Raw genomic sequence first — 14519 nt, forward strand, 5'->3', positions numbered from 1 at the left:
TCATGTATCTCTCATAAAGGAAAACACAAGTTACTTTGAATTATTTGTTTCTAAGATAGCTACCTATTTTAGTGGGACTAGCAGCTCTGAATAGACACTAGTTTTCCTGATAACACCCTGGCACCTAAAATCTAGAAAATTCACGATGGAGAAGGCTAAAACTGTTGTAATTGAAAGTGAGGAAGAGGACGAGGGTTCTCCTACATACATCGAAGAAGTCCTCCCTGAAGAGGATCCCATCCAGCCAGTCTGATGGCCTGAGTATGTGGCCCCAAGCAAGGGGAAGGTGAGGGTCCCTGTAAATTTGGATGAAGTCAACACCATCTTGGTCACGCACTCACTCCCAAAAGCAGTCCCAGTGGAAGGCTCGGTGGTTGGCGATATTGCGATAATGAAATTCGAAGACTGGGACTTAGCGGATATCGTCAAGTTTCCCCACTTGGCGACCACTGAAATAATGGAGCCAACCATCCAAGGAACATTGACCACACTACAGCCAAAGAATTGGTTGCAAAAGGTCGAAATAGTCGGGCTGCTCTGTCTTTTGTCTATCCCTCATTTTTCCCGACCCCCTATCACAATATTGGTTATAAGGCAGTTGCTTTGTTTGGTCCATGAGGAAATATTATGGGTTGGCAAGCCTGTCCGCATCACAGTGGAACTTGTCCATCGGGTTTTTCACCTTCCCTGTGAAGGAAGAGATCCCCACGAAATTACTGATAGAAGTGGTGATGTTGTTATGATAGAGAATCTGAAAAAGAAGTATAACCTCGTGAAGGGCCAACGAGGATACATCATTGACAATATTTCAGACAATGCAGTCTATGTCGCCACATAGCTCCTGGCAGGAAAAGTGATGTGGAAATGTCATGGCACTGAGGTTCCAGTAGTAGTCATTGCACTCGCTGAGGAGTGTGCAGCTGGAGCAAGGTTCAACTGGTCACAGTTCCTGTGTGAAGAATTTTTGACCAACTGCCGCGAGGTTCAAGAGGAAGGCAAGAATTTTCATTACGCATGGTTGCTCCTGTCTATTATGTTGGTCGCCACTAAATTGCCTGAAGAAAGCTAGTTTCCAAATTTGGATTCGGATTGGCCAAAAGCTGCTAAATATGCTTCTTTTTGGGCAACAAGGGACGCGAGACGACTTCGGAACATCAAAATCTTTTGGATGGATGCAAATGTGCGACAATGGATTAACGAACTACCCCGCCTATCCGATGGGATCTATGAAAGCATGAAGCATATTGCCGAATTTAAGGCAGACATGCATTGTATCTACATCAGGGTGTGAAAGGACTCGACACGTAAATGGACTGTGCTCTGCTTTATTTCCATTGATGATGTCATTGATGGGGTGGTGGATATTTGACCAATGGCCTGGCGCAGGCCTGAGGCAGTCGAGCGGAACAAGGCCGCCATTCAGGGGCAAAAGGAGGAAGCTAAGCGTGTCGTGTAGCAAAAGAGAAATGAACATCTCACCATGGAAGTTCAAGCAGCTTGGGAGGTGGCGTTAAAAGCAGCAGGGAAGACACCACCATGAGGGGCTACATCGACAATGGCCAAAAGCAGTCAAAAGTCGTCCATTGAGATGGTCATAGATGAGCCACCAGTGATTGCCATGGATTTGCCTTTGAAGCAATTAATGCCACAAGAATGGTCGAAGCCACGAAAGAAGGCAAAGGCGTCCAAAATGAACAGTGAGGTGACCACCTTAATGGAAGGGGATCTAAATGACATAGAAATGACGATTCGGGACGCCGCTCGAGATGCAGTCGATGAGGCCACGTCAAAACAACATATTATGTTGGGGGGAATCCATACACAGTTATAGGATCTTGGGACATGGATTGTGTCGATAGGCACCTGTGCTACTTTGGGGGTTCCTGGGATGACAGCCACTGAATCGTTGTTGGAGGCCCAAATGGCTCATTCCATCCTAATTCCAGCAGGAGCATTGATCACCACCAATGTGGAGGACCGTGCTGTGCTAGGACAAATTAAAGGGTTGGGACTAAACGTGGTTACTCTACCACGCGAAAGTTTGCAGCAACTTCAGGATAGCACCACCATGGAGCTCCGCGCCAAGGCCGTCCATGCCGAACAATTACTCTAGGAATAGAAGATTAATATTGAACAACTGCGCCTCCAATGGGACGACACAGTTATGTAGAAAAAACAGGTGGAAAAGGCAGTAGCAGAATCTTGTTCGAGTGCCCGAGAGCTTGTAATTGTGGGGAAATTACCTATTGAGGCACAAATCCATCAATTGGCTACTGGGTTCCAAGATACAAAGGAGGAAGCCACGCATATCCAACGGTAGCTCAGCTCCCAAATCGCAGACTTAAAACTACAGGTTTTTTATAGACATTTTTGGGCACTGCAACCCCAAGCATAAAATGTCCATAAACCAAGGGCTCTTAAGTCTCTAAAAGTATTGTTCCAACCTCTAAAAGAACAAGGTCAACTGATTACATCTTCTCCCAGAAGTTCTCCATGAAAACTACTCAGAACTGGTCAAAACTGGACCATTTCACCTGCTCCATGGTCAAAGTGCGTTGCATCCCACCTGCCTACACAAAGTAGGTGCGATGCATGTTGAAAAGCCCTTCTATGGGGTGCGATGGGCGAGAATGGACAAATGGCAGGGTCAATCCGTAAGGTGGAGGAGTATGGAATCTTTCAGAAACTTCTCCTGTGTGATCTGAATGGAATGTACTTGTTTAAGGGTGCAAGGTATCCATTTCCAATAATTTCAACTGTGAGCTATACACTCCAAATGACCTCTAAAAATGTATAAACTTCTTATTTCTTATACAGAGATAGACTATAGGGGCATTCACCGGACATGTCACCTCTAAAAAGAGGATGAGTTCCAGAGGCTACCTGGCCCTCTACAGGCTCTGCCTAAAGAAATAAACAAGTAAACACTTAGAAGTCTTTGACATACACAAACTTGAAGTTTAATGTCCTTGCGGAATTAGACGAATAACGTTCTGTAGCTGAATAGGTGATTAGGTGTGTATGCAAGTTATATATATTTGTTGTTTAAATCTTTATATCAGTTTTGTTTACCATGTCATCTTCAGCAAATAAAGACATCAAAATGATAAAGCAGTTCACCCCCTCCTGGGCTATATCTGCTGGACCAAGCCTCTCCAACTAGGCTTGTCCTCTTGTATTAAAATTGCTACAAAAGCTAATACAAGAATATGGGTGTCTCAAAGGACAGATCTGACTGTAAATACTGAATCAGAAGATAGGAATTATTTTGAATTCATGATCGGAGAAACCACAATTTAGGTTTTTGAATCAACGTTTCGAATCCCAAATGGGATCCATCATCAGGATATGAGAATGATGATGAGCAGAAGAGCAACACAGCATTGATAAATAGTGGTGAGGATAAAACAATAAGAAAGACCAACTGTCGGCTGTCATAATTTTTAATAATTTATTAATATGTTTAATTAATTTTATTTATTTTTTTATTTTTTTTTATTTTTTTTTGAATTTAATATTAATTTTTATATAATTAATTATTATTATTATTATTATTTTATTTTATTTTTATAATGAATTTTGATTTATGTTAATTAATTAGTTTTATTAATTTTATAAATATACTCTTAATATGTTTTTTAAAAACTTATTTTGTTATAATATATATTATTATTAGCTTTATTATGAAATTCATTCCTAAACAATTTTATTTAAATTATTAAATTTATTTATATTATTATTAATTAGCCAAACATTCTCTTTCCCAAACACTAAACAGTGAATTTGTACCTTTTTACAGTACTTTCCTCAATTGGCCCTGGTGGCCTTTTAGACTTGCATGGAGAATTTCGAGGTGAATATGACCTCAATTAGTTCTGAAACCTCTGCCATTAGACTCAGAAGGTCGAAAATAGCAGACATAGGCTTTTGAATCACCAAAAATGGATGAACATAGCCCCCAAACAGCTCCAACACTGAAATGGCCCTAGTGGCCCTGAAAGCTTCCCTGAAGCTAAACAGTGAAAATAATGCCTCAGAATGCAAAACGAGCTGTAGAAATGGATTCAGAAGGCTGGAAAACTTCAGGAATGACCTTCGTTCCACTTCCAATGGCTGCACAATTCCCAATGCAGCTCCCAAACTGATTTGGCCCTAGTGGCTCCTGGAACTTCCACGAAGCTAAAACACCTGCAAATGACCTCAGATGGCTGTGAAACCTGTGCCAATGGCTTCAAAAGGTCGAAGAGACCCAAAATCAAAAAAAAAATTCCAAAACCGACTTTCCTAGCCAAAGTTATGGCCAATTAAAGTTTCTCCAGTTTGTCCCTAGAAAAACTCCAGCTAACTTTAGTTGGAGTCCAGTTAACTCCGCCATTTATGGCGGGTCCGCCAAATTTGGGGGTCCGCCAAAAACTCTGCCAACTTAACTGCAGTGATAAATGCGCATGTGACCGGAATTTAAGATTGGCGGTTAGAATTGGATTGCGTGCCAGGTGGTTAGTTCTAAGCCCACAGTTCCGGGGCCATAGTCATATGAGAGGGCGGGGCTGGCCCTTAGGGGCTGGCCCCCTTTGTTTTCCCGCCAAACTTTATTTCAAATTTAAAACATTTGTTCCATTTGTATGACAAGAGTTGCTCGTGTGGCCTAATGGTAAGGCTTGGCATTCGTGTGGAGTTGGTCACGGGTTCAAACCACCATTTTGCCAACAAATATGCGCCCATACACTTGATGACGTCACCCAGGGCCACGTGGCGCCCTCCGGGCCTGCCACGTGGCACTTTTTGATTGGCTGCTAAAAAGGAATATTCCCTGGAATATTCCAAAGAATATTCCGTGGAATATTCTTTTTTAAATTTTTTTTAAAAAAATTCAAATTTCTAAAGTTATTGAGCAATTCTTATTTTTGGCATAACTTTCTCATACGGCGACCGTTTTTCGAACCGTTTGCGGCGCCGAAATCGGGAAGACGAGCACTTTCCAGTTGTTCAGGTTTCAATCAGTTCTGAGAACTTTCATTTTTGACCATTTTACGACACTTGGTCCTGAGCCCCTGATCACACCTCCCAAATGAGAAGGCTTTTGGTCCCCAAAAGCTCACTGAATCTTTGAACTGAACTGTACAGAACTTGAGGAACAGAAATATCCTCTCCCATTTAGCCAAAAGAGCATACTAATGCCAAAATGTCCTGCCTTGCCAACTGTCGTCATGGCAACTTTTCGCTGCATAAGCCAAACTCTTGTCGAATCTCGACCAAGCTTGTTCGCCAGACAAACTGAAAATTTGCAGAAACCAGCAATGAAACTTGCTGATATATGAGCTGAAATATTCCTCTGCACATGTGGGTTTGCCACTGTCACGATGCCCATCCATGGCACCTCTGCTCCAGAAGAAGAGTTGCCTCCCAAATGAGAAGGCTCTTACAAAGATGAAACACTTCATCATTTCTCCTCTTTCAATCTTGGAGATCAAATTAACTTTTTCCAAGTCAATATTACATTACATGCATGGCTAAAAACAAAGTAATCAACCCTTCAAGTTAATCACACATACATGTTTAAAAAAACAAGGAAATCATCATGATCCCTGTGCACATGCATATCATTCTCATGCATGCAGTTTATCCTTCAACTTTCTCTTAAGTACAATCATAAGTACAAGATCCTCGATCACATATACATGTACTTTCAAAGCTGAAATGAATATAACTTTCGCTGCAATAGAGTGAGTCTCATACTCAGCTTTTCCATCCTGCAACTTGAATTCCCTTAACAAAGAAATGCATTCAATCAAAGACATGCAACTTTAATTGGATACGAATTCTAACCTCTTCTTACCAATCCATTTCAAAGGCACTTCCTTTAAATGCACATCAATATCAACATGTGTATCATCCTGACACATATCAATAATGGAAACTTCCTTCCCATTCTTGCCATACTCTTTCTCCAATTTCTTCAACTTTCGTGGAAGCATTGTTGGATTCAGAGTCCAACACCTTTCAGCAGTATGTCCTTGCTTATGGCAATAAGTGCAACACATGTTCATCTTCTTGACAGCATGATTTGCATTGTTCAATGGAACTTTGGCTTCTTGCCTCCTTTCCTTCAAAAGTTTCCTGCATGTTGCCATTCTTTTCCAACATCTAGAAACACTATGGTTAAACAAACCACAAAAAGAACATGCAATTCTTTTCCAATGCTTGTGTGGAAATTTTCCATGCTTTACATGATCAAAGGAACTATGATTGAAATCAGATTTATACCTTTGTCTTTCACCTTCATTACCTTCATGAGGAGATGAATCAAACGAAGAAGAAGCTCCTTTTGGAACACCATCCATCCCTTCAATGGTTTTAGAGCTTTTACAATTCTCTTGTCCAAGTGCATGCTTATGCACACCTTCTTCTTGCAAGGTATGTTTCCAACTATTGCATTCTCCAAGAATACAATCTTTACAACCTTGAGATAGAGAACTTGAAATGAAACTCCTTCTAGGAACCGTTTCAATTGCCTTCATGGCTGCTTTAGAACTTTCTCCATAAGATTGTCCATAGCCAAGACCCAAATTCTTAGGCCTTACCTCAACCATTATTGGCTCGACTATACCCTGTGCATGTTTTCCCAATCCTTGTCCTTCATATCCCATTTTGGACATCAACTTGGACCCTATGCCTCTGGTATGTTTCTCAAAAGAACCAAAATGAGCATTCTTATCAGAATTTGAAGACAAACTAGAATTGTTTACCTCTTCTTCCAGCTGATACTTGGCTAAGGCTTCTTTGGCAACACCGAGTTGTGTCTCCAACTCATGCATCCTTTCCAGATTCATGTTTGCAATATGAAGTTGGCCTTCCATTTCCTGCAATTGGTTAGAAAGCAACTGCTTCTCTTCCCTCATGGAATTCAACTGCTCTTGAAGTCTAGAGCTCTGCCTTTCATCCTCATACATTTCTTTCACCATATTCATCATGATGAAAAATTCTTGCTTCAAGCCTTCATCAAAGAATCTTGTGAAGGAGGACGATTTTGAGAACTCACTTATGGAAGTTGTCATTGTAAAAGTGAACAAAAGAGCTTCAGCAAACTCAAACAACAAGTAGTAAAGCAGTCAATCTTCAACACTGCTTAAGACACCTTTCAAGCTACACAATCAAGCTATGATGTCAGTCAAGCAAACCTATGCTCTGATACCATCTGATCTGAAAATGGAATGTACATGTTTAAGGGTGCAAGGTATCCATTTCCAATAATTTCAACTGTGAGCTATACACTCCAAATGACCTCTAAAAATGTATAAACTTCTTATTTCTTATACAGAGATAGACTGTAGGGGCATTCACCGGACATGTCACCTCTAAAAAGAGGATGAGTTCCAGAGGCTACCTGGCCCTCTATAGGCTCTGCCTAAAGAAATAAACAAGTAAACACTTAGAAGTCTTTGACATACACAAACTTGAAGTTTAATGTCCTTGCGGAATAAGACAAATAACGTTTTGTAGCTGAATAGGTGATTAGGTGTGTATGCAAGTTATATATATTTGTTGTTTAAATCTTTATATCAGTTTTGTTTACCATGTCATCTTCAGCAAATAAAGACATCAAAATGATAAAGCAGTTCACCCCCTCCTGGGCTACATCTGCTGGACCAAGCCTCTCCAACTAGGCTTGTCCTCTTGTATTAAAATTGCTACAAAAGCTAATACAAGAATATGGGTGTCTCAAAGGACAGATCTGACTGTAAATACTGAATCAGAAGATAGGAATTAGCCAAACATGCTCTTTCCCAAACACTAGACAGTGAATTTGTACCTTTTTACAGTACTTTCCTCAATTGGCCCTGGTGGCCTTTTAGACTTGCATGGAGAATTTCGAGGTGAAGATGACCTCGATTAGTTCTAAAACCTCTGCCATTAGACTCAGAAGGTCGAAAATAGCAGACATAGGCTTTTGAATCACCAAAAACGGATGAACATATCCCCCAAACAGCTCCAACACTGAAATGGCCCTAGTGGCCCTGAAAGCTTCCCTGAAGCTAAACAGTGAAAAGAATGCCTCAGAATGCAAAACGAGCTATAGAAATGGATTCAGAAGGCTGGAAAACTTCAGGAATGACCTTCGTTCCACTTCCAATGGCTACACAATTCCCAATGCAGCTCCCAAACTGATTTGTCCCTAGTGGCTCCTGGAACTTCCACGAAGCTAAAACACCTGCAAATGACGTCAGATGGCTGTGAAACCTGTGCCAATGGCTTCAGAAGGTCGAAGAGACCCAAAATAAAAAAAAAATTCCAAAACCGACTTTCCTAGCCAAAGTTATGGCCAATTAAAGCTTCTCCTGTTTGTCTCTAGAAAAACTCTAGCTAACTTTAGTTGGAGTCCAGTTAACTCCACCATTTATGGCGGGTCCGCCTTCTGATCTAAAAATGGAATGTACTTGTTTAAGGGTGCAAGGTATCCATTTCCAATAATTTCAACTGTGAGCTAGACACTCCAAATGACCTCTAAAATTGTATAAACTTATTATTTCTTATACAGAGATAGACTGTAGGGGCATTCACCGGACATGTCACCTCTAAAAACAGGATGAGTTCCAGAGGCTACCTGGCCGTCTACAGGCTCTGCCTAAAGAAATAACAAAGTGAACACTTAGAAGCCTTTGACATACACATACTTGAAGTTCTATATCTTGCGGAAAAAGACAAATAACTTTCTGTAGCTGAATAGGTGATTATGTGTGTATGCAAGTTATGTATATTTGCTGTTTAAAACTTTATATCAGATTTGTTTACCATATCATCTTCAGCAAATAAAGACATCAAAATGATAAAGAAGTTCACCCCCTCCTGGGCTACATCTGCTGGACCAAGCCTCTCCAACTAGGCTTGTCCTCTTGTATTAAAATTGCTACAAAGGATAATACAAGAATATGGGTGTCTCAAAGGACAGATCTGACTGTAAATACAGAATCAGAAGATAGGAATTAGCTAAACATGCTCTTTCCCAACACTAAACAGTGAAAATTGTACCTTCATACAGTACTTTCCCCAATTGGCGCTGATGGCCCTTTAAACTTGCAAGGAGAATTTCGAGGTAAAGATGACCTCAATTGGTTCTGAAACCTCTGCCATTAAATTCAGAAGGTCAAAAATAGCAGACATAGGCTTTTGAATCACCAAAAACGGATGAACATAGCCCCCAAACAGCTCCAACACTAAAAAGGCCCTGGTGGCCCTGAAAGCTTCCCTGAAGCTAAACAGTGAAAAGAATGCCTCAGAATGCAAAACGAGCTGTAGAAGTGGATTCAGAAGGCTGGAAAACTTCAGGAATGACCTTCGTTCCACTTCCAATGGCTGCACAATTCCCAATGCAGCTCCCAAACTGATTTGGCCCTGGTGGCTCCTGGAACTTCCACGAAGCTAAAACACCTGCAAATGACCTCAGATGGCTGTGAAACCTGTGCCAATGGCTTCAGAAGGTCGAAGAGACCCAAAATCAAAAAAACTTCGTCCAAAATCGAATTTCCTAGCCAAAGTTATGGCCATTTACTCCCAACTGCCAGCTTAATCTAAAAACACTCCAACTAACTCAAACAACAAGTAGTAAAGCAGTCAATCTTCAACACTGCTTAAGACACCTTTCAAGCTACACAATCAAGCTATGATGTCAATCAAGCAAACCTATGCTCTGATACCATCTAATCTGAGAATGAAATGTACTTGTTTAAGGGTGCAAGGTATCCATTTCCAATAATTTCAACTGTGAGCTAGACACTCCAAATGACCTCTAAAATTGTATAAAATTATTATTTCTTATGCAGAAACCAGCAATGAAACTTTCTGATATATGAGCTGAAATATTTCTCTAAACATGTGGGTTTGCCACTGTCACGATGCCCATCCATGGAACCTCTGCTCCAGAAGAAGAACTGCCTCCCAAATGAGAAGGCTCTTACAAAGATGAAATACTTCATCATCAGAGGTAATCTGATCTGAAAATGGAATGTACTTGTTTAAGGGTGCAAGGTATCCATTTCCAATAATTTCAACTGTGAGCTAGACACTCCAAATGACCTCTAAAATTCCTATCTTCTGATTCTGTATTTACAGTTAGATCTGTCCTTTGAGACACCCATATTCTTGTATTATCCTTTGTAACAATTTTAATACAAGAGGACAAGCCTAGTTGGAGAGGCTTGGTCCAGCAGATGTAGCCCAAGAGGGGGTGAACTGCTTTATCATTTTGATGTCTTTATTTGCTGAAGATGATATGGTAAACAAATCTGATATAAAGTTTTAAACAACAAATATACATAAATTGCATACACACATAATCACCTATTCAGCTACAGAAAGTTATTTGTCTTTTTCCGCAAGATATAGAACTTCAAGTATGTGTATGTCAAAGGCTTCTAAGTGTTCACTTTGTTATTTCTTTAGGCAGAGCCTGTAGAGGGCCAGGTAGCCTCTGGAACTCATCCTCTTTTTAGAGGTGACATGTCCGGTGAATGCCCCTACAGTCTATCTCTGTATAAGAAATAATAAGTTTATACAATTTTAGAGGTCATTTGGAGTGTCTAGCTCACAGTTGAAATTATTGGAAATGGATACCTTGCACCCTTAAACAAGTACATTCCATTTTCAGATCAGATGGTATCAGAGCATAGGTTTGCTTGACTGACATCATAGCTTGATTGTGTAGCTTGAAAGGTGTCTTAAGCAGTGTTGAAGATTGACTGCTTTACTACTTGTTGTTTGAGTTTGCTGAAGCTCTTTTGTTCACTTTTACAATGACAACTTCCATAAGTGAGTTCTCAAAATCGTCCTCCTTCACAAGATTCTTTGATGAATTCTTGAAGCAAGAATTTTTCATCATGATGAATATGGTGAAAGAAATGTATGAGGATGAAAGGCAGAGCTCTAGACTTCAAGAGCAGTTGAATTCCATGAGGGAAGAGAAGCAGTTGCTTTCTAACCAATTGCAGGAAATGGAAGGCCAACTTCATATTGAAAACATGAATCTGGAAAGGATGCATGAGTTGGAGACACAACTCGTTGTTTCCAAAGAAGCCTTAGCCAAGTATCAGCTGGAAGAAGAGGTAAACAATTCTAGTTTGTCTTCAAATTCTGATAAGAATGCTCATGTTTGTTCTTTTGAGAAACATACCAGAGGCATAGGGTCCAAGTTGATGTCCAAAATGGGATATGAAGGACAAGGATTGGGCAAACATGCACAGGGTATAGTCGAGCCAATAATGGTTGAGGTAAGGCCTAAGAATTTGGGTCTTGGCTATGGACAATCTTATGGAGAAAGTTCTAAAGCAGCCATGAAGGCAATTGAAACGGTTCCTAGAAGGAGTTTCATTTCAAGTTCTCTATCTCAAGGTTGTAAAGATTGTATTCTTGGAGAATGCAATAGTTGGAAACATACCTTGCAAGAAGAAGGTGTGCATAAGCATGCACTTGGACAAGAGAATTGTAAAAGCTCTAAAACCATTGAAGGGATGGATGGTGTTCCAAAAGGAGCTTCTTCTTCATTTGATTCATCTCCTCATGAAGGTAATGAAGGTGAAAGACAAAGGTATAAATCTGATTTCAATCATAGTTCCTTTGATCATATAAAGCATGGAAAATTTCCACACAAGCATTGGAAAAGAATTTCATGTTCTTTTTGTGGTTTGTTTAACCATAGTGTTTCTAGATGTTGGAAAAGAATGGCAACATGCAGGAAACTTTTGAAGGAAAGGAGGCAAGAAGCAAAAGTTCCATTGAACAATGCAAATCATGCTATCAAGAAGATGAATATGTGTTGCACTTATTGCCATAAGCATGGACATACTGTTGAAAGGTGTTGGACTCTGAATCCAACAATGCTTCCACGAAAATTGAAGAAATTGGAGAAAGAGTATGGCAAGAATGGGAAGGAAGTTTCCATTATTGATATGTGTCAGGATGATACACATGTTGATATCGATGTGCAGTTAAAGGAAGCGCCTTTGAAATGGATTGGTAAGAAGTGGTTAGAATTCTTATCCAATTAAAGTTGCATGTCTTTTGATTGAATGCATTTCTTGGTTAAGGGAATGCAAGTTGCAGGATGGAAAAGTTGAGCATGAGACTCACTCTATCGCAACGAAAGTTATATTCATTTCAGCTTTGAAAGTACATGTACATGTGATCAAGGATCTTGTACTTATGATTGTACTTAAGGGAAAGTTGAAGGATAAACTGCATGCATGAGAATGATATGCATGAGCACAGGGATCATGATGATTTCCTTGTATTTTAAACATGTATGTGTGATTAACTTGAAGGGGATTACTTTGTTTTAGCCATGCATGTAATGTAATCTTGACTTGGAAAAAGTTAATTTGATCTCCAAGATTGTAAAGGGGAGAGATGATGAAGTATTTCATCTTTGTAAGAGCCTTCTCATTTGGGAGGCAGTTCTTCTTCTGGAGCAGAGGTGCCATGGATGGGCATCGTGACAGTGGCAAACCCACATGTTTAGAGAAATATTTCAGCTCATATATCAGCAAGTTTCATTGCTGGTTTCTGCAAACTTTCAGTTTGTCTGGCGAACAAGCTTGGTCGGGATTCGACGAGTACTTGGTTTATGCAGCAACCTTCGCCATGACGACAGTTGATAAGGTAGGACATTTTGGCATTAGTATGCTCTATTGGCTGAATGGAAGAGGATATTTCTGTTCCTCAAGTGCTGTACAGTTCAGTTCAAAAATTCAGTGAGCTTTTGGGGACCAAAAGGCTTCTCATTTGGGAGGTGTGATCAGGGGCTCAGGACCAAGTGTCATAAAATGCTCAAAATTCAAAGTGCTCAGAACTGGTTCAAAGTTGAACGACTGGAAATTGCTCGTCCTCCCGATTCCGGCACCGCAAACGGTTCGAAAAACGGTCGCCGTATCAGGAAGATATGGCCAAAAGAATATTTTGCCCAACACATTAGAAATTTTGAATTTTAAAAATAAAAATAAAAAAAGAATATTCCACAGAATATTCCTTTTGGCTAGCCAATGTCAAGCTGCCATGTGGCAAGACCAGAAGGCACCACGTGGCCCCCATGATGATGTCAGCAAGATTTGTTTGGGCGCATGTTAAAAGTTTTTGTTTGGTGGCGGAGAGGTTTGAACCCGCAACCTCCCACGGAGCATGCCACAGTCTTACCAACACACCACAGGATAATACGTTGTTCAAAGGGTGGAACAAAAGGTTGATAAGTTTAAATGTTCGGTTGAGCAGGAAAATTAAGGGGGCCAGCCCGCCCTCTCATATGACTATGGCCCCGGAACCGTGGGCTTAGAACTAACCACCTGGCACGCAATCCAATGCTAACCGCCAACCTTAAATTCCGGTCACATGCGCATTTATCACTGCAGTTAAGTTGGCGGAGTTTTTGGCGGACCCCCAAATTTGGCGGACCCGCCATAAATGGCGGAGTTAACTGGACTCCAACTAAAGTTAGCTGGAGTTTTTCTAGGGACAAACTGGAGAAACTTTAATTGGCCATAACTTTGGCTAGGAAAGTCGGTTTTGGACGATTTTTTTTTTTGATTTTGGGTCTCTTCGACCTTATGAAGCCATTGGCACAGGTTTCACAGCCATCTGAGGTCATTTTCAGGTGTTTTAGGTTCATGTAAGTTCCAGGAGCCACCAGGGCCAAATCAGTTTGGGAGCTGCATTGGGAATTGTGCAGTCATTGGAAGTGGAACGAAGGTCATTCCTGAAGTTTTCCAGCCTTCTGAATCCATTTCTACAGCTCTTTTTGCATTCTGAGGCATTCTTTTCACTGTTTAGCTTCAGGGAAGCTTTCAGGGCCACCGAGGCCTTTTCAGTGTTGGAGCTGTTTGGGGGCTATGTTCATCCGTTTTTGGTGATTCAAAAGCCTATGTCTGCTATTTTCGACCTTCTGAGTCTAATGGCAGAGGTTTCAGAACCAATTGAGGTCATCTTCACCTCGAAATTCTCCATGAAAGTTTAAAGGACCATCAGGGCCAATTGGGGAAAGTACTGTATGAAGGTACAATTTTCACTCTTTAGTGTTGGGAAAGAGCATGTTCAGTTAAGTTGGCAGGGTTTTTGGCGGACCCCCAAATTTGGCGGACCCGCCATAAATGGCAGAGTTAACTGGACTCCAACTAAAGTTAGCTGGAGTTTTTCTAGGGACAAACTGGAGAAACTTTAATTGGCCATAACTTTGGCTAGGAAAGTCGGTTTTGGAATTTTTTTATTTTTTTTTTTTTTTTAAATCCCAAAAACTAAGGGTTATTGGGCAAATTTTGTTTTGGCCGTATCTTCCTCATACGGCGACCGTTTTTCGAACCGTTTGCGGCACCGGAATCGGGAGGACGAGCACTTTCCATTCGTTCAGGTTTCAATCAGTTCTAAGAACTTTCATTTTTGACCATTTTACAACACTTGGTCCTGAGCCCCTGATCACTATGACACTTTCCTCTCTGCATTCGCCCAGAAATGAGTAAGAGATCATCAATCTCCAAGTGGAATCA

Source organism: Pinus tabuliformis, chromosome 5_2 (assembly GCF_031772625.1).
Source record: "Pinus tabuliformis cultivar Carrire ecotype Pingquan chromosome 5_2, CPIR1, whole genome shotgun sequence".
Taxonomy (NCBI): Eukaryota; Viridiplantae; Streptophyta; class Pinopsida; order Pinales; family Pinaceae; genus Pinus; species Pinus tabuliformis.